The sequence below is a fragment of the Arabidopsis lyrata genome (genome assembly GCF_000004255.2).
Source record: "Arabidopsis lyrata subsp. lyrata unplaced genomic scaffold ARALYscaffold_1, whole genome shotgun sequence".
NCBI classification, from domain to species: domain Eukaryota; kingdom Viridiplantae; phylum Streptophyta; class Magnoliopsida; order Brassicales; family Brassicaceae; genus Arabidopsis; species Arabidopsis lyrata.
The window spans coordinates 17,077,879-17,099,521 of record NW_003302555.1 but is presented as its reverse complement, the minus strand read 5'-3'; the positions used below and the strand labels follow the sequence as shown (position 1 = coordinate 17,099,521).

General features: G+C 32.1%; 1 long non-coding RNA gene across 3 annotated transcripts; it reads left to right on the top strand.

The window, feature by feature from the left end:
* The first annotated feature begins 17,006 nt into the window (after positions 1-17,006).
* LOC110224969 lies at positions 17,007-21,259 on the top strand. Of its 3 annotated transcripts, XR_002329410.1 has the most exons (8): positions 17,007-17,113; positions 17,209-17,907; positions 18,015-18,078; positions 18,191-18,230; positions 18,352-18,513; positions 18,594-18,685; positions 18,819-18,867; positions 20,936-21,259. It is a non-coding gene; the product is annotated as an uncharacterized LOC110224969 (long non-coding RNA). The 3 variants fall into 3 exon arrangements; XR_002329411.1 differs by lacking the exon at positions 18,819-18,867; XR_002329412.1 differs by lacking the exons at positions 18,594-18,685; positions 18,819-18,867.
* The last annotated feature ends 384 nt before the right edge of the window (positions 21,260-21,643 follow it).

Genomic DNA, 21,643 nt, shown 5'->3' with positions numbered 1-21,643 from the left:
TATGTACACCAAGTCTTTTGTTGTAAAGCTCGAGTACTTCTAGTGGAAATTCAATTACATTACTTCCATCCTCCACTTAGGTTAGTTTTAATGCATGAAATCCCTAATTAATCATCTGCTTTGTGTTTTTGGGGAGGGAAGATGCATTATAGTTAAGTCTTACGGTCTGCATACTCTTTGTGGATGTGGGGTTAATTTCAATTGGGGTAAACTGTAGTCACTTAGCTTTCTTAGCTGGACTTATGTTTCATTTTAGTATTTAGAGAAAAAGAATATTTTAGTTAGTTTATTTCACAAATGAAATCAGCAGAGGAGAGGTGAATGATGATATTTTAGACCTCTATCGTCTTAATAAAAAGCTATGGCTGAAACTAATAGACTTAAATTTCTATAGATAATTCAGCTCATTTTCTTTGTCCCCGATCATGAACCTAATTAGTCAAGATTATCTACAATCACCTCTCTCGATGTCACTTCTCGTAAATTATTGTTTTTAATTTTTAACTACTAAAATGTATTTAAATGAAATTATAACCGTTTAATTGAATCGCTGCAACATATGATTTATTTGACAAATCATTGTAACTTTTGGTTTTGTTTTATGAACTAATGTTATCTTTAGTTTATTTGACAACCGTTGCGAAATTTGGTATATGTGACGAACCGTTGCAATTTTTTATATATTTGATATCTACGATCGTGTCTCGCGGTTACAATTCTTCATAATTTACTAAAAAAATTAATCACTAAAATATATTCAACATAGTAACATTTGGTTTATTAGACGAACCAATGAACATTTTGGCTTATTTGACGAATCATTGTAATCTTTGGTTTATTTGATGAAACGTTGCAACATTTAGTATATTTGATGACATGTTGTAACGTTTAGTTTATTAAGTGAACTATTACAACTTTAGGTATGTTTGATAAGCCGTTGGAACATTTGCCCTTTAGAAAAAGATTTTTGTGAGCATTAACTAAAATTATATTTCTTCATTTTAGAGTTATATCTTTTCACCATGTTTTCTTCGTGTTTTTCATCACAAACTCTTCATTGAAATAATTGTATCTTTTAAAAATTTTTTTGTTTATTTAAACTTTCATGTCTTTTTAACTCTATATATATTATTATTTTTTATTTGATATTTTTTCATATAAAGCCCTTGGAAGGGCATTCATGTATATAATTTGTTATCTATATCAATATTTTTCCTTAAATAACAGTCAATTTTAGTTATTTGTTAAATTTTTTCCGAGGGTTGTCTCTCTTTAACATAACACAATTTAAAATGTTACGTCTTTTTATCATAATGTTTTGTTGAATATATTTATATAATTATATTTATAATTGTTTAAGAAATTAAAAAATTGCATATACTCATTATAAATTTTTGTTTAATATATTTTTACTTATGATTGCATCTTTTCGCCACAATATTTTTCTTATAATAATATTAATCTTAATAAATGCTTCTCAGGGTGAATATTAACACCCCGGTTTCAAGAATATGGTGATGCATGCGGAGAGGTTTAAAAGAATTGATTTGGCCACCTATGTCACCAAAGTGCACTTATTTTTTCTGTCAAACGTCTTGAAAGAACTCCACAATTAAGCGTGCTTGAGCTGGAGCAATTTCAAGATAGGTGACCTTCTGGGAAGTGATTGTCGGAATTGTGTGAGTGAGGACAAAACACAGGGAAAAATCATGTGGTGATTTGTAGGATCAGTAGACAAGTATTTAAAGCCTCCCCGACGTAGCGAACCGGCCGTCGGACAAGGGTGGGCCCATGGGTCCCGGAGAAGATGTGGGGCTCACTAATAGAGACGGTCGGGGCGTTACATTAAGTCTATTTATCATAATTTTTCGTAAAATATTTCTTGATTTATTGTTAAAATAATTTTTGCAAAGTTATTTTAGTTCATTATGATTTTTCGTATAATATTTTTTTCTTTAAAGATTTTAAGTCCACTAGAGAACGCCACCATTATGCGTGTTACCAATCAAAGCCTATGTTTGGTCGGTAATCCGTTAGAAAAATCTTCCTAGCATATATTTTTTCGGTAAGGGTCATTAGAGGAGATTTGTTGAGAAGTGACCATCATGCGACTGCCAAACGAACAACCCATATGCCAATAAAAGACAATGGATTCCAAAGAATTACTTTTTCCAACTCTATACAAACGTTTAGGTTTCGTCGGAAATCTACTGGACATAACCTTTTCCTACAGATTACACCGTGTGGATAGCCTATTTTCTTATAGTGCATGTCTTACAGTTTTAGATCAGTCTGTAACACCCGTCCCGCCACACATGACAGGACAAAATGTTACTCATCTGGTCTTGCCAAAACATTTCTTTCTATAAATTTCACCAACGAACAAACTTCAACCCACAATATAATTCACGAAACTTACTAACTTGGAAAAAGGGGAAAAAGGAGTGAGTAAAACAAGTTTACTCAGTGAGAAGATCAACTCTACCCACTGGACATACAGTAAACACGTTCCAAACATAAACAACAACCATTACTTAGCATAGATTCAGAATGACTATCAATCAAACAAACAAGCATTCGTCTTGCTCACAATAAGATATTTTACTTTCATTTTTAATTTGAAGTATTTTAACTTATGGCTACTCAATCCTCTTTTAACTCATGGTTACTCAAGCCTATTAACTTTGGCTACTCAAGCCTATTTATGGAAGACCACGGCCCGTACCTCGATCCTTCCCCTTATTGCTCGTCAGCGGTTAATGACCTGTATATGAACTCGTCGGTCCATTACAGTCCAACCTCCTCAAGTATCTTTCTCATACTCTTTAGCTTTCTCTTATAATTATTTTTATAATTTAATATACGTTACGTATGATATCAAATCATGTCACGAATGCATTTCACACATCATGTTACTAACAACCTAACTTCATGATACACACAAATTCACATAAATAAACAAAGACAATTCTCGAGCCTATACTCAGCAACTATCAAAGAGTATATAATGGAAGAGGTTACTGCATATCCGCATATACCATCCTCACCTTAGCTTAATTGAAGATGGAGAACAATTCCCTTCTCCTTTCTCCTTTAGACAAATTACTAGCCTGCCGCCAACCGCATACTATTGAACTCCACCTTAGCTATCCATCAACCAAGACATAATTAAGAGAGTCTTAAAGGATCCTGCAAAGTTTGGGCTCAAGCCAAGCTCATTTACCCAAGCCACAATACAAATTTCGTCACAATTTAGTCTATGTAAAACTGTCTTGGAAACATACACATAAATCAAATTCTAACCGTTAGAAATATAATCCCACCGTTGAATATGTTGCCAGTAGTATCATGAACGTCTCCACAAAGTTTCCTCCCAATTAGATTTCACATGAATCTTCCACGTTCTTCGGAAGGTTCTGCATCAGAACTGATTTCTGGATTCTGCAAATTGAGATGATTCTGGGCAAACTTTCAAGGTCAATTCCAGATGGAGATTTTACCTGATTGACAAGCCGTCAGTTACAATGATTTCCTTGCAGTGAGATATTTCCATTGACGCCTTAATAGAGATCTAAGTCCTTGTGGTCCATCGGGAAAACGCCTCACAAAACCATTAGTCACTCACTGTTCTAGATTTATACTTAGCCCAGATTCTGACAGCTTTTCAGCAGATTCTTGGCCAAAACGCAACGCTTATAAATTCTTGAGTCTAACTCCTATTAAAGCTTCGTCAGCGACTACAGATTCTTGAAAGCAAGATCTTTCTATTGACACCTTATTCGTGATATGAGACCCTTTGGTTCGACGGGAATCAATCTCACAAAACCCCAACTTGACAGTGTTCTTCTTTTCTCTTCTTCTTCTTTCTTCCTTCTTCTTCGCTTCTCATTTGCTTCGCCTCGGTTCCGATCTTATGCACGTCCACGTCTCCTTACTGTCATGAACCAAATCTCCCTCCCAATGTCTTCTCCTCCGCTACGTCTCCGCTACGTCTCCGTTTCTTCTCTCTCCTTGTCTCTTCCTTCTTTTTCCTACTCCATGAATCACGGCCATGTCTATTCTCTCTGATCTGCTCATTCTCCTTTCTACTATTCTCCAGATCATGGTGGTGAAGAAAAGCACAACATGGATGGTGGATCGAGACACTAACAGAGATGACGATGGAGTGGTGGTGATCTCGACGATGATGGAGTGGCGGACGGAGGTTATAAGGAGGTGGGGCACGTGCCCCACACTAACTTATTATTTTGTGTTTGTATTAGGGATTTGAAACAAAAAGTTAGCATATTTAGTTGAGTTTTATATAAGCATCCCATCACTCACAAGTTCAAACCCCTCTTATGCTGCAATTTTTTTTCTTTCATTTCCTATTAGTTCTCCAAATACTCTTCTAATATTGTTTTTGGTTAGCCCTCTTTATTTAAATGTCAGTTTTAAATTTTGTTTTTATTATTCTGTCTTTAGTTAATCTAAAAAATATTTTCATATGCATATAAGATTTCAAATAATATATACAAAATATTAAATAGATTCAATAGAAATTATTTTTAATATATATTGTGCCCCATACAAAATATTTGTGTAGATCCGCCCCTCATGGACCACTGGCGGCAAGCTTCCTCTCTTAGGCTCAGGTCTCCATGCTCTTTAGTGTTTGGGTGTGCGTTTTACTATGATGGCTCATTGAAGAGAGAGATACAACTAATACACACATAATGAAACCCTTCTCGTTTTCTATTTTGCTTCATTTGGGCCTCTAATGGGGGTATCTTATATCAAAGCAACCCAACCCAATAACGTGGAGCGGAGTGTTACACAGTCACTTCCATCTTTAGCGTATTTTTAATATGGTTTCATGTGACCATTGGGGTTAGGAGGCGCATATGAAGGTTTGGCATAAAGAAAAAATAGAGTGTGGACCAAGGAAGTGCCAAAATGGACAAGAAGAGGTGGTGATCGATCAACATACTGATCACCTTGACTGATCAAAAACATAAAATAAAACTTGGCCTAAAGATAATATGATTAGTTCTTAGATTGACAAAACAAAATACAATTCAAGCAAATAATTGAATTGATCTAACCCAATTTATTTCGGATCAACCCGTTTCATTGTGGATTGTCAAAACCATCGTCGAATAATTTATATTCAAACATTGTATTATTTTCCAATCATAATTGACATTTTTATTATATTTTCAAATAAACCAAACATCAAAAAAATTGTTATATACAAAAAGTAATCAAGGTATTTTACCAAAGAACCTTGTAATTATTAAAAGAAATATTTACTCAGATGTTATAGAAATGTTGGAATATTACTAGCATATCATATATTTTCTGAAAATTACTCATATGTTTAGTGTACTTGTGTAATTACAATTAATACTTTTGATTAGTTTTTTTTAATTGAGATTTTTTATTTATTTTAATTAAAAAATAATTAATGAAAAATTAGTTTAATCCACGTCATTAAAAGAAAAAAAATTAAAGCCACGTCATAAGAGAAAAAAGAGAAAGGAAGACGAAAAGTTACATAACTTATTGTTTAGCGGCAAATTTACATGTCACGACTGAGTTATAATGTTTCACGAAAGACGAAAGGTTGCGTAAATTTACATATTACGACTGAGTTATAATGCTTCACGGCTGACTTATCACAAGAACCAACTTCACAAGCTTGATGTGCGTTGTTTCCACATCTATCTGCACAACTCTACACCCTCTATCGTCGATGTTAAATACATATTTGTGTTTCCTTACCCAATTACCGGAAACAACAATTACCGGAACCAGATCAATTATATATCGGGAGATGGATGAACGAAAATGAAGAAGAATGAGGAAGACGATGTCGAATTGGATGTTCAAAATTTAAGTTCTGGATATCTTTGTTGATGTGAAAAACACAGAACAGTGAAGAACAAGACGAGTAGAAAAAAAAGACATTTCATATTTCCTTTGATGATGATGACATGGAATGATGACATGGAATGTTGCATCCGACGTTATTTTTTAATTGATGAAGTGGCAAGTAAGCCACCAAACGAACATGTAAATCAGCCTAATTAAATCAGCCATCAAACAAAACTTTAAGTCAATCCCAACATGAATACTATTACAGTAATTCAAAAACGAAAAAACTGCTGCCAAATTCAGCCGTTTAATGTCGTAACTCAACCAAAAATCTTTAACTCAGCCGTATCGTTTAATAAGTAGGCCGTAATTGCATGTTATTCTAGTAATTAATCTTTCGCTACTAAGTCAGCCGTAATTAGGCCGAGTTTTCCGTTAATCCAGCTCATTACAGCTGATTTATGACAGTCGAACTTAAATCAGCTGTAACGACATCCCATAACTAAGCCGTCTTTGATAACTCAGCCAATCGGAGAAAGTTAATTTAGTTGTGTTGAAGCAATAACTCAGCCAAAAGTTTGACAAATCAACCATCGGGTAAAAATTCAGCCGTAACTTAGGCTGGGTTATGCTTGAAAGTCAGCTATTAATTTCTCATAACTCAAACAGGTTTCATTAAGTCAGCCGTAACTCCAGGCTGGGTTATACTCGTAAGTCAGCCATTTTCTCATAACTCAGTTATTTTCCTTAAATCAGCCACAATATACCGTAACTCAGCTGTCATTGCCGCTGTATCTCTTTACGGCTGAGTTCATTAATACACGTCAGCGATTTTTGACGTGGCGACGCAATTTATTTGTCGTGGCAATTGCATTATTTGTAATTACGTTTTTTCCTATAACGTTTAACAGGAATATACTAGGTATACAAAATATACCCGAAACTCGTTTCACCTAATTTATATAATATCTGAATAATTTTCCCTTATTAAAAACTATGCCTTCTCCGTTATATGTTCTGGATAAGAAATTTTATTAGATAGCATTCAAGCGGTTAGTAGGGATTTGATTGGGAATAGCTGTGGAGGCTGCACTACAGCCCATATTTTTGACTAAAGTTCACACCAAGTCACCACCAATCATGATCTACACATATTTTTCAAGCTCTTTTTTGACGTTGGAAATTTTTGAGGAAAATCAATTAGTTTTTTTTTTTTTTTTTGTTCCTTAATTAGTTTGTTTGCTCTCCTCTCGTTATGCCCCTTTTTTGAACAGTTTGTATTTTATTTTACATCTGAGCTTTATTTTCTTTTGTGTCATTTATAGTTACCACGTGAAAGAGGTTTATGTGAATGGTCTTAATTGCAAGATGTTTACGTGATAGGTAATTATACCACGCGAAATCCAATTACTATACCAAATTTGAAAATAATTGATATTATTCTCCCAAAAATTATGTGATGCACTATGTAAACTGCAATGAGTAGGATTCAATTTTTTTTTGATAAAAATGTAAATATCATTAATATGAAGAGTTTATACAATAAGTTGAACCAAAATTAAAGAACATTTTCATGAACTAACATGGTCTGATGCCAAAATATTTTTTAAAAAATGGAAGCTTCATCATTCGACATTCATTTCATCAAGCAATTCACATTCTTATCAAATTAGGATAAGTAAGGACATTGGGTAAATGAGTGGCCGAACTATCATCATCGGGATTAATGTTTTTAATATTAGTTTGTTTGTTTCACATCCATTTATGGTCTTACCCTACTATTACTATTTTCATTTGAATCATTATGAACTGTCTAGATTATGTTCTCCGTTATCTGTTTTTTTTTTTTTGTACTTAAAGGTGCATTCTCATCCATCGTACTTGTGGTAGTCTAATAGTTTTTATTTGAAAAAGAATTATTTTGTAGGTCTAGGCTATAGATCGATTTCTCTTAAACTTAAAATTTACTAAATCATTTGATTTGGCATATTGAAATTAGGTCCATTAAAAATTCTGATAAATAGACTATTTAGACGTTTATATTCATCATATACAAATTAATCGGATGCTAAAAATATCGGATCACCTCTTAGTTATAAAAATAATTAAAAAAAAATATTTATTTTGTAAAATATAATATTCTATTTCTGTAAAAATATGATTTTATTTCTGTACAGTATACCCGAACATAACATTTATCATTATCCCAACTAAATTATGTGTTATCTTGGGTCCAAACTCCAAACTTTTTTTCTTTCGGTAAACTACTATTTCGATTTCTGTATAGTTTGCCCCACCATAAAGCAAACTACTATTTCTATTTTCGTAAATGGTATACCTTGTCACGTGAACTCGTGTACCCACCTGAAAGCTGATTGATTGTCTAAATGGGCCGACCCATTGGCTGTATTTGGTGGGTAATATAGTATATATAGATATAAGATACATAATAACCTCTATAAATTAATACTCCATAAATTATTACTTCTATAAATCAATACATTTTTGAGTAATATTAGGGAATAACCAAATAAAACACATAAACTAGGAAATTAGCAGAGAGAAAGTTTTTTGTCGGAAAACAGGACTCACGTTGTCAGAGAATGTGAAATAACAAAACCATCCTCCGTTTGTTTTGAGATCAACAGTAGGCGAGATTGTTTCGTGAGATTTTTCAAAATAGCACGTAAGATCTAAATTTCACATGTTATATTTAACTAAAAGACATGCTATTTCGAAAAACGTAGTGAATTTTTAAGAAAAAACATTGTTACGTAGTGTTTTTTTAAAAAAAAACATTGTTATGGAAAAATTAAACTTGAATAGAATCTTTTTTTAAAGAAATAACATGTGATCTTAATAAAAACCGTGAATTACTAGAAAATAAGAATCTTTTTTAAAGAAATCACATGTGATCATAATAAACAAACGTGTATTACTACAAAATAACATGATAGAGAGAGATATTAAACTGAATAGAGTGTTTTTTCAAGAAATACCATGTGCTCTTTATAAATAACGTGTAATACGAGAAAATAATATGATAAAAAGAGATATATTATTCTATCACATGTAATTCGAAAAAAAAAACATGTTATAAAGGGCATATACGTAATTACATGTACTTTCCGACATGATACAGATAATGATACAGCATATGGCTATTTTATTAATTATCCTCAAAAATTTGGCTATTTTGTGCATATTCCCTACATTTTTTCGGTCTCAAATTTGGTTTTTAAGATAATTAGTATATTAATAAATTAATAATTCGATAAATTAATAAAATATCATAGTTCTAACTGTATTAATTTATAGAGATTTTTTCGTTTTATTAGTATTATTATTAGTTATTAATTTCATAGAATAATCAGATCTTTCTTGGGTTGTTTTAATATCTCTTCTTTTTGGTTATATTTTTAATTTTTCGTTGTTGGCTAGTATATTTATATTTTTTTCTGTTCTTTTTTAACCAGCAAATACTTTGTTATAGAAAAAAAAAATTTTTAACAAAGTTTTTTTTTTTTTTTTTTTTGTCGCAAAGCATTGATATATTAAAAAGAACAAAGTTTTTAAAACTATTTTTATCTTTAAATATTAAAGCAAAAGAACTATTTAGTAGAGATTTATAATAATGATCCAGTAAAGTACTATATCATTTAAAATACTCCCTCCACGTTTTTATATTTGATATTTTAGGCAAAAATATTGTTTCAAATTTGATAATATTTTCAATTTTCATGGCAAAATTAATTCTCTTTTATTGGTTTTGACGATTTATATTTTGCAGAGTGTTTTATGATTGGTTGAATCATGTTTAGGTAGATAATAAATGATGTTTTAGTTTAGAAATAAACAAAAATTATATGATTTCTTAATCTGTGTGCAAAAACTTTAAAAATCAAATATTAAATAATGAGGGAGTATATTCTTATCTTTCAGTTAGTATTTTGGGAAAAAACATTTCATAGCAAATATTCAGCATGTAGATTTTTTTTTTATAGACAAGGGTGATTCATGATTTTACCACTCGACTAATTCAGTAATTCCTTTAATTAAGATGAGTGTAGCCCGCCGAATTGCCCATTAACGTGATTATCTGATAAATCTAAAACATGACACTATTTCGACTGGCTAAATAAAAGTGACTAGATAAAGTATATGGATGCTATTTTATTTAGATTAAACAAGAGGTGATTCATGTTATGCAATATGAAACCTTCGCCTCCGGCCCCATTTTAATAAAATCATCAATAGTTTATTAATGAAATTTTTAAACAAATTTTTACTATAGAAACACAAATACGTAGATTATTATTTTCCTTAACTTTTTTTTTTTTGACATCTTTGGATCGACAAGGCCTGATCCAAAGCCAATAATTCCTACTACACGGGGTAACGCGACTTAGTGGAGTCGAACTCCGGTGGAGAAAGCTGAATCAAGTGGATTTAACCACTTGATTAAAGGCACATCCTCTTAACTTCTAAACGTAATGTTTTTAATAAATTGAGTTAGTGAGATTTTTTTCCAAATTAGTAATCGTAGCTAGAAATTAAAAAGAAATCTATACTATATAAAAGTCGAGGCTATAAGCTCCTTAGGCTATCCACGTAGGATTTAAAACGACCAATCGCAGTTGGACATCTCATTAATTAACTTTTTTAGCCAAGACGTTAAATAACATTTTTAAATTATAAAATTTTCTATAGAATAGAAATGTAAACTTTTGAAAAACAACATATGGAAATAAGAAAATGTAAAAGTTAATTATTAGAATATTGAAAGAATAATAATATTGTTAGTCTCATTATAATAGCTTCCAAATAAATTAAGAAAAATTTCTAATTCTAAAATAATGTAGTTAACAGGAATTGGAAACAAGTTTCGAAGATAAGAAAATTACGAAAATTTATTTATAAAAAGTATTAACTTAATATTAAAGAAATATTTGGAAATTTTAAAAAATTTCAAAATATATAATAAAAGTATAAAGTTTTTCTATTAAATTTTTTATTAAATTTATAAACTAAAGTATCTAAAAATATGGAAACAATTATAAATATAAATGTTGTTATCAAAACATTTTATTAAATTTATAAACGAAAGTAAAAATATGGAAAGAATTTAAAATTTAAAGTTCTAAGTTTTTAAAAAAGTTTAATTTAAAAGGCGAAAATAATTATAAGAAATTGATCATTATTAGTCTCACTACATTTGTTTGTATTCCATCTTTAATCAAAATAGTTATTTGTTAATTCATATTTTAAAAAATAAATGAATTTGAAGCCATTTCTATACTATATCATAGTTGAAGCTAGGACAATGGATATCATAATTATATATATTATTATTTGCGAGTAAATTTGTTGTGGTGGCTCAATGAGTCCAAAAATGAAACTATAAGTATTTTGATTTTTGACCACAATAACCATCTCACTGATTAACGTTTTTAAAGTTATGAATTTATAAAAAAAAAAATATAGGTTGAGAAACAAGAGAAAATTGACATTAAAAATATACTGAAGCAAAAGACATATAAATTTGTTATCGTAATATCTAGAAAACTTAATAGCATAATAGTTACCGATGTTTACGTCGATCGCATATTGGATGTGTGGAAGTCAAAATGTCAATCGTTGCATGCAAATTTGGAGAATTTTACAACTGACATGCACATATCAAAGTATATGATCAAAAAGTTAAATTCCATCTATAGAGGAGGTAAGCTTGCATATATCCCATTTATATTCGTTAGATTGTTTGGTGTGTTTTTGATATTTAGATACAAACATATTTTTTGAAATTCAGTTTTAGGCCACTAAATGGTTGAATACGTGCGATGGACATGTAATCTTATATTTTTTTTGTTTACCATTAACCTGTTTTGGTTATTTTCTATTTTATTAGGATTTCGAGTTTTTTTTTAATTGCATATCAGTGGCTAGGTAGAATGATAATTAAGTTTGATTGCATCTTCTACATCCGTAAGCTATTGCCGACCTCTATTGTGTATTTTTTCTTTCCGTTGTTTGTTGTGTGTTAAATAATTTCCGGTGGTTTCAAATGTTTTGTATAATTTTGTAACAATCTTATCATTTGTATTAAAGATTTAGTTGGCTGAGACATAGAATCTTGAGATAAATGTAAATATTGTAATAGAAAATATTTGTTGTGCCACTACAATAAGGTGAGTGCGATTTTTTTATTGTGTAGTATCTCATTTAGGTTATAATGTATAAAAATCGTTTTTGGATATGTAGAAAGTGGAGTCACTACTTTGATATGCTTGCAAATCATAAAGTTTGTTGAGATGATACTGAATTTGAAAATAGAATATCATTTAAAACTAAAAAGTGAAATGTTATATATTGATCAAGATATAAGAAATGAAATTCAGGAAAAAAATAAAGAAATAAGTAGTAGAGAGTTGACAAGATAATCTATATGTGTAGGGTGTTTAAGAATTCGATTAGAATATTATAAATTTCGTCTCATTGTCATATAATCTGATTAAGTGTATGAGTATAATACATAGCTAAACAAAAAATAAATATTTATTCTCTTAGATGGAAAATTATGTTGATTTTATGTATATGAAAAAGTTGCAACAATGTTAAAAACATATGTCAATTGTTGTAGTTAAACTCTAAAAAACAATTCTTTAAGTAGGGTGAGCTATGAAGCCAATGTTTTTAAAGTTGTCCGAATAAAAGTAAGAGCATCTTATCATTCATTCCCAACTAGAAAAATACAAAAAAAAATTCTTAGAAAACAGATTGATTTTGTTTTTGTTTTTTTTTTATTATAAGATAACATACTAAAAAATCAGTAGTTAACTTTTGTTTTCTCTTGGGATCAACTTCAAGTATCAAATATGTTTGAAATTTTAGATTTTAGTGATAGGATATAAAAGTATATGGACGTTTACAGTATTACTAACTTGATTGAGAACTAATGTGGCACCAAAGAAAACAATGAAGACATTTAGACCTATGTAATCTACTCGAAGTAGTTAATATGTTCGAAATTTGATATTTAAGTGATAGGATATAAGAGTATTCAACTGTTTAAAGTAGCAATAATCCGATTGCGAACCAATATGATACCAAAGAAGACAATGAAGATAGTTAGACCAATGCGATATGGCTTGAAGGAGGAAGTTAGTACCTTATGATATTTTAGTCTTAAGTTTGAATTCATTTTAGATACTATTGTATGATGTAAAATTAATACTGATAAAATAAATATAACTCAATTCGGACTGAATTTCCAATATACAATGATAGTAGTTTAACAACTATTATTATTTATATTTATTTTTTCGAAAATAAATATGAAAAACCCACGCGTAGCGTGGGTTCAAAACCTAGTCTATACTATATAAAAGTTGAGGCTATAGGCTTCTGAGGCCGTCCACCTAGGATTTTAAACGACCAATCGTGGTTAGACATGTTATTAGTTAACATTTTTGAAATTATTATTATTTTCTATTTTTTTAGATTTTTGTAAAATGGAAAAAGCAACATATGGAAATAAGAGAAATATTTGAAAATATAGAAAATTTTCTAAATATTTTGTCATTAAAATACATAGTATAAAAATTATCAAAATGTAAATTATATTTTTTTTAAGTTTATACAATTTTAAATGAAAATACAGAATTTATGTTTAGTCTCACTACATTTATTAGTACTTAATTTTCAATAACATTAGTCATTTAATCACAACTGCTATCTCATTGAATGATATTTTAAAAATTTATGAAATTTATTTTAAAAGTATTTATAGATAGGAAGAAATATGATAATATGTTGAAGCAAGATATATATAAAATTTGTTATTATAATACATAAAATAATTCATATTAGTCTCACAAATTTAATTATATTGTCATATTTTTTAAACGACCAATCGCAATTAGTTATCATTAATTAACATTATTTGACATCACGTTAATTATCATTTTTAAATTCTAATATTTTATACAGTATGATATTTATAAAAAAAAGAAATATATATATATATATAAGAAATAAATTTACATTTTTTTCTATTTTTTTCCATATGTTGTCTTTAAACATTTAGATTTCTATTATTTTTCTAAAATATGGAAAAATAAAATTTAGAAAATAATAGAAATCTAAATGTTTAAAGACAACATATGGAAAAAAATAGAAAAAAAAATGTAAATTTTTGAAAAACAATATGTGGAATACATTAAACTTATATTCTTATTTTGTTAAGTTTTTTATTTACCAAAAAAAAAGAATATTAACAAAAACTATATTCGATTAACCCTAGATTTTTTCATTATAAATGATGACATGAAGCCTCCTATTCTATCATATTTTTTTAAGCTGTATATTTTAAATCGTCGGTAACAGTTAGGGTTGGTTACTACTCTTTATTAGGGATAACAATAGCCCACATTGAAAGTTGAGTAGAATCTTAAGTGGTATATATAAGATATGGACCTCTCTACTCATAGCCAATTGGTTTTGAGTTCGAAGCCCAAAGTTTAATATGGTATCAAAGCCCGATCCACACATTCTCAGCCCAATCTACATCGGCCGACCAAATAATTGGTCCGCCGATCCATGCCCGAACATAGCGAGATCAATGGGTAAAAGAGTCATCATCTCGAGCGGGTGTATTAGGGATAACAATATCTCACACTGGAAGTTGAGTAGGATATTAAGTGGTATATATAAGATATAGGCTTCTCCACTCATAGCCAATTGGTTTTGAGTTGGAAGTCCGCAGTCTAATACTCTTAATGGTGCATATTATATTTTTTTCATCACTTTTGCCACTTGTAGCAATATTTGGACTTCTATTTTTTTCTTATACACACAATTTAATATAGTTATCTTTGCTTTTGTCGCTCATAAGTCATAACCACGCTTTTATGCTAAAATATTAATTTATATATTATGATTTTTTTTTACTCTCATCATCGATTGTTACGATCGTTTTTTTTTATGTGTGATTCACTCGGCATTACATCTACACCTAATTGATCTAACTTTCCTCCTTCCGAGATGCTATATCCCGTAAAGATCATCAACTTTATTACTTGCATGTCTGCACTACCACCTAATATATTATGCTTCTGTTTATTAGATTGGCGCTTGTCATTTGAGACTGAGAGTAGTTTTTATTGTTTTGGTGAGAGTAAAACCGAAAGAGACCAGCTAAGTTTGTGAATGGTAGATGTGCTAATGGAATTGAGAATGAAACAAAGGATATGAGTACTTGCTGAAAGATGGAAAGAGTGATAGCTCTCTAGAAAAAAATGTGAAGACGGAAATTCAAATACATATTGAAAAGAATGTGAAAAATATGAATTGTTAAAAATAAAGTATAGATAAGCTTATGAGTACACTTATGTATAGAATCTTATATTTAGAAGAGCTACACTAACCAATACAGTGAAGATAGACGAAGAACAATAGTGAATTTGCGTACCCCAAATTGAGCAAATCGTCGAAGTTAGTCCCCATACAACAATAAATCTAGGAAAGTTGTGGTTGCGGTGAGAGTTGAGGAACATACATATAAGATCGTGCAAGGAAGCTCTCTTGGAAAAAATATCTAAGCCAATATTGTGAGATGTCTGTGGCTAATGAGGTAACTTATTTCGTGATTCTTTTTTGAAACTTAGGTTATATATTTCTTCAGTTAGATGATATCTAACCAGGAAAAAAGTATGAATACTTGTGTTGAAATTATGGAAAAAGTTGATCTTCTTAGAGTACCGATTTCAATCAAAAACATGAATTAACAAGATGTAAGAAAGGTAATAAATTTAATTCATGAGATCAGTTTCCTTGCATTATAAACAATTGACGTCAGAATTTAGGTAGCAAAAAGAGTTGATCTCCATGTAAATAAAATGAAAAAGAAAGACAGAAACGCGGTTGACACCAGAAGACAAACTTGGATTACCAAATATGGAAAGAAAGTGAGAAAATAGTTATGATATGATCTCTTTATGGCAACGTTTTGTTCATATGTAGCTGAAACTTGATGGCAAAGTTTTTCACTTTGTTGGGATGAGTCATTTTTGTATAAGAGATGCTCTGATAGTCTTTTTAGGATAAATGAGGTTATTGTCAAAATATTATAATTACTTTAAGAATAGTAAAATCTTTAATAGTATAAAAAAGTAAGAGATAATGACACATCATGTTTGTAATATATTTTATACCAAATTTTATCCAATAAACTTTTTTTTCTTATTAAAACAAAATTTTAAATAATGTAAATGATACTAAAAATATAAATAAGAACATTTATGTTAAAAAAGAATAAATAATAAACATTATAATATTTTTGTATTAGTAATGTCAATATATAGTTACTTAATTAAATACTTAAACCAAAAATATATTAAATCAATCGATAACAACAAACCCCCGCGTAGCGGGGGTTAATAACCTAGTATTGAAATAAAAATAATTAGGTACTACAAAGTCACTTGATATCACATCCATCAGTCATATAATTTCATGCTCAAGCACCCTAATCATTCTACCACATGATGGTCGATTAATATATACCTTTGTCTTAGAGAAAAGCACATCCCACGACTTGATCTTGTTTGCTTTCAAGATGACGAACCGTCATCTCCTAAATTCAAAACTATTCGACACTCATGAAATGCAAAATATGACCATAGTTAAGAAAATGATTCAAAAACAATTGTCAAGGCTAAATATGTTTTAGTTGGTAAGAATATATGTTGAAATTTAATAGATAAAAATCGCAAATAACACTGAGTTTCACTTGATGAAATCAAAGACCTTAAATGTTTCAAATTCCAATATGTATTAGGTTGACTGTAGCCATCTATCCGAACTTTATCAAAACGGGTTAAATTCAGATCAAACCCGTCGCAATTCAATAAAACATGGTTGTCCGGTTTATTAAACAAAAATCAACATTACAATTGGATATGTCGAATTATGTTGATTCTAATAGATTGTTATGTTTAGTGGCGAGGGATAAATTTGTTGTGTTGTAAAAAAAAAAGTAAAAGTTTAAGTGTAAATCGTGTGAACACATTTGTTAATCTTATATATACTTATATATATTTTGTTAATCTCTAGGACTTTGCTCCACTTCTGGAGGTGTAACCTCAGTGTGAGGGAATTTATGTCCCTAATCGCCTCACAAACCGATTAATGATTCACGGATCTAAAACTTGAATATGACACAAAAGAATTTGATAACCGAGTTCCCGGCCTCTAACCGGTACGTCTCGGGGGAGGACTCTTGCTCCCAAGCTTCACTATATCAAAGGAGGTTACAAACACCACTAACTAGTGATGTTATCTTTTTGGTTTCAGGTACAAACTCAGTAAGTACAAGATCAAAGACACAAAAGAACAAAAAGGAGAAAGCTTCTTGAGAACTCTAACGTTTTTTCTCTTTCTCTAGAACCCTCTTTTGCTGTCTTTTGCTGTTTTGTTTTCCTTATACGTTGTAATAGAGATATATAGGTGATATATTTGGGCCACAAATTATTGCCCACACCTTTGTTCTTCTTCTCCATGCCAATTTCGTTTGGCCCACATAGACCCAAATGCTGTGTTTAGTGAAACCCAAATAACAATCTCCACCTTTTGACCAAACACAGAGCTTCGACGAAATCGACATCTGAAACCAACCTCTCCACTTTCTCCTGTCCGTGAAGCCAAAACGTCACCACCAATCGCCTTCTCCTCCGGCGATATACTCCGGCGACGTCCTCCATCTCCGATTATCATCTCCACCAATCTCCTCCGAGTTTCCTCTTGTTCCCGTGATGAAGAGAAGATGGTAAAAATCGAAATCGTTTTAGATTCCGACCACAGCCTTCTCCGATGGCTACCTCCGGTGAAAGCAAGCTTCAGCTTCCACCTGTTCCACGGCGGCTCACAATTTTGACGAATCAAGAGACATCTCCTTCATCACTGCCAACGAATCTGAAGCTTCTCCAATGAATCAAAAGCTTCTTCTTCGTCTCCTCCGGTGAATCGGACCATCGCCGTCACCATTCATCTCAGGTACCCTCTCATCTCTCTCTTGTCTCTTCTTGTGACACTTAGAGACTAGGATCCTTGAAAACTTCCAGAATTTTGAGAAACCTGAAAGTTTCCCCTTCTGACTCCAGCTCAGGAGATCGGCTCCGTTTCTCTGACGAAGCTTTTGTGCTTCTCATCCTCTGCATACCCCAGGTACATCTAATCTCTTTCTTCTATCTCTTCACTTAGACAATTAGAGATTAGGATCCTCTGAGATTTTCAGAGATTGTGAAACCTAAAAGTTTCAATTTTGAAATCCATTCAGGTGACAAACTCCATCACGCTCAGTCACATCCGATCCTCAGGTAATCTCTTTCTCTGAAATCTTTTCAGATTTACGACATAAATCTTTTAACCATGAATTTCTAAACCTGACTGTCAATTGTGACTCCACCTGAAACCTTGTTCCTTTTAACCCCGTTTCAGAAATCTTCAAGAAGCATCACAACCTTGAATCACCTCTGCCTGACCAATTCCTACAATCTCATAGTCTGATGTGATTCTCTAACCAAATTTCTCTCCGAAACTTTCATAAGCTGCTCCACCTGGAACCGATCACTCTACATCACGGCTCCACAATTTCCGCAGGTTACTCCTTCACTCTCCTTTTTTTTTTTTTTTTTCTTTGAATCTCCGAGACACCCATAAGCCTTGACTTCTTCTCGCAGCTCTACCTGAGATAACTTAATCTCAAAATTCCTTCCTTGAAAGCTGCTTATGACGAGAGCACAACCTTTTATAATGTTTCCTATGACTTCAGGTAATCCCGTATTGTAAACCTGAAACTACTTTCTCTCGCCATGTATCTCCTTAGTCATCTTCTTTGTCTCTGAATTTTCTAATTCTGTGAGATACCACAAACCTTAACTTGGTTTCTCCATTCTTCAAAACAGCTCCACCTAGAACCAGAATCTACACCTTGTGACTTCCGATTCCTCACAGGTACCCTTTCCTTTCTCCATTTCCTTGGATTTCTTGGAAATGTGACTTGCCGTGGAACCTTTTCTTGATTTTCTTTTCTGTCACATGTGCCCTGATCTTAGATTCAACCCCTTTCACTTTCAAGAAACTTGAATCATACTTGTCTCAGCGCTTGAAACAATCCATGATTCAAACACCTTTCTGTTTAAACTCTTCTGCCTTGGACTTCTCTTTGTACCGCTGTTAACACTAACAGAGCCCGCCATCAAGCTACCTCCTTGCTAGATAGACTTTCGACACAAACCCTGGTCCAAGCGTCTTGTTTAACCAGAACCTTGCTGACAAACAAATTTTCGTTGAATCAACTGCAGAAACAAAAACTCTTAAGTCGCCCATGCTTCATTTCCTTGAAACAGTCTTCGACTTACTCTTGACCTGTTTGAACACACTTGATTTGAGCATCACTTTGCACCGCTGTTGTTGCCAACAGAACACGCCGCCTAACTCCACCTAGCTAGGAAGACTTTCGACACAAATATCTTTGCTCACCCTTTGCTCAAACTATTCTGCATCACCATTGCTGGTTCCTTTAAACATGTCTTACACTCACAACTTATAGCCTTTAAATTCCTTTCCTTGTTGTAACCACCACATTTAGCAAAATTGAGATTGAACTTAATGCCTTAGTTTAAACAACCACAGCCCTGAATCCATCTTGTACCGCCATCATCCCTGATGGAACCCGCCTCCAAACTGATCCCGTCTGGAAGACTTTCGACACAACTTTCCATTCAGTTCTTGTGTTTAAACATCCTCTTGTACTAGTAGATTTCCATCACTAGCAAACTCAATATCAATCTCTTATCAATTGCTAAACCATAACACCAGAGACTTCCCTTTTACAGCCACTTCCAACCACACCTCGAACTTGTGACAACCCTTTTCTAGCTGTAAAAATAAAATAAAAACTATTCCACACAATACTCTTCCTTGTATTTGGGAATCTACTAACACATTAGTGTCAAAGGAAACCAAGTATAACCTTACTTGTTCCTTACTGTCAATGCAGCCATGCATTCACCTCCATTAATTCTGAGACTATGACCTTTATCCAATGCTCCTCAAACCTTACCAGCACCTAAATCCTTTCAGAGTCATCAATCTGCTTTACCTCAAGCAGAGTCCAGCTTCACACTCATCTACTGCCTAACCCATTTCCTTGAATCTTCAACAGCCTTCTTGAACACCAAATTCGCTGACTTTCAACAACCAAAAACGAACAAGATACAATCTGGTTCACAGCAAAAAATCTTGACTTTCCCATTGTTGAAATCAGACCACATCCACGTGTTCTTCTAAGATGAAGATTTTCTTAACCTTAAGCAGCCTTGAGTATCCAAAAACTTCAGTAAAGAACATCACACATACCTTGTGATCGCAGCGAAAAACTAGACTTAAAGTCTTGAGGATTTGAGTCTTTTGGATGATGCTTCGATTCCTCTCTTCACATCCTTGAGTTAGTAACCTTAACTCTTGTGTTCTTAAACTTGAATCGAACTCACTGCAGAGAACCTCCACCTTAAACCAACTCACTATCGATTTAACCTTCACAGATCAAGAACGCCTTCTAGATCATATATGTTTCTGCAACAGTCTCAGAACTTCCTTTTTAACACTTGCAATGCAATAACTTGACCCTGTGAGTTATCTGAACCAAAACTCCCCTTGTTGCAAACTCTCGTGTCATTAGAGGATTTCCTGATTTTAAAACCCTGAGATCTCTGCCACATATTCAATCTTTACTTGAGAATCTGTAGTCCTCCAAACCAGACGACTTCAACTGATCTCGTGAATCTCAAAGAGCCTGGGCTCTGATACCACTTGTGAGGGAATTTATGTCCCTAATCGCCTCACAAACCGATTAATGATTCACGGATCTAAAACTTGAATATGACACAAAAGAATTTGATAACCGAGTTCCCGGCCTCTAACCGGTACGTCTCGGGGGAGGACTCTTGCTCCCAAGCTTCACTATATCAAAGGAGGTTACAAACACCACTAACTAGTGATGTTATCTTTTTGGTTTCAGGTACAAACTCAGTAAGTACAAGATCAAAGACACAAAAGAACAAAAAGGAGAAAGCTTCTTGAGAACTCTAACGTTTTCTCTCTTTCTCTAGAACCCTTTTTTGCTGTCTTGTCTCAACTACCACCACTATCCCTTATACGTTGTAATAGAGATATATAGGTGATATATTTGGGCCACAAATTATTGCCCACACCTTTGTTCTTCTTCTCCATGCCAATTTTGTTTGGCCCACATAGGCCCAAATGCTGTGTTTAGTCAAACCCAAATAACACTCAGAACTTGCTTAAATCTTAATGCATTCAGTTTGACCAAAAAAAAAAAAAAGAATCATAGATTCTATTCTTCTGGTTTCGAAACAAAAGAAAAAGATTATCTTATATGAAGGTGTTCGACATCTAACGTACGTTCTCCACGAAATATTACGTGCTTTCATATTCTTTTGTTTAAAAAGAACTATTGTCTTAAATTTTAAGCCTCTAACCAATAATGTATTTTGGAGTATGGGAAACGTACATGATATAAGATTAGGAACTTACGACTCCCAAGCCTCATATGACTTCCCAATCACTCGAAAATACTTGTTTATTAAAATTAAAAAAAAAAAAAGAAGAAGAAGTTATGTTCAATTTGGATACGTTTGGTGATAAAAGTAATTAGACAGAACAACAAGAAATACTATTATAATTAAGAAAATGGTAATGATGTGAC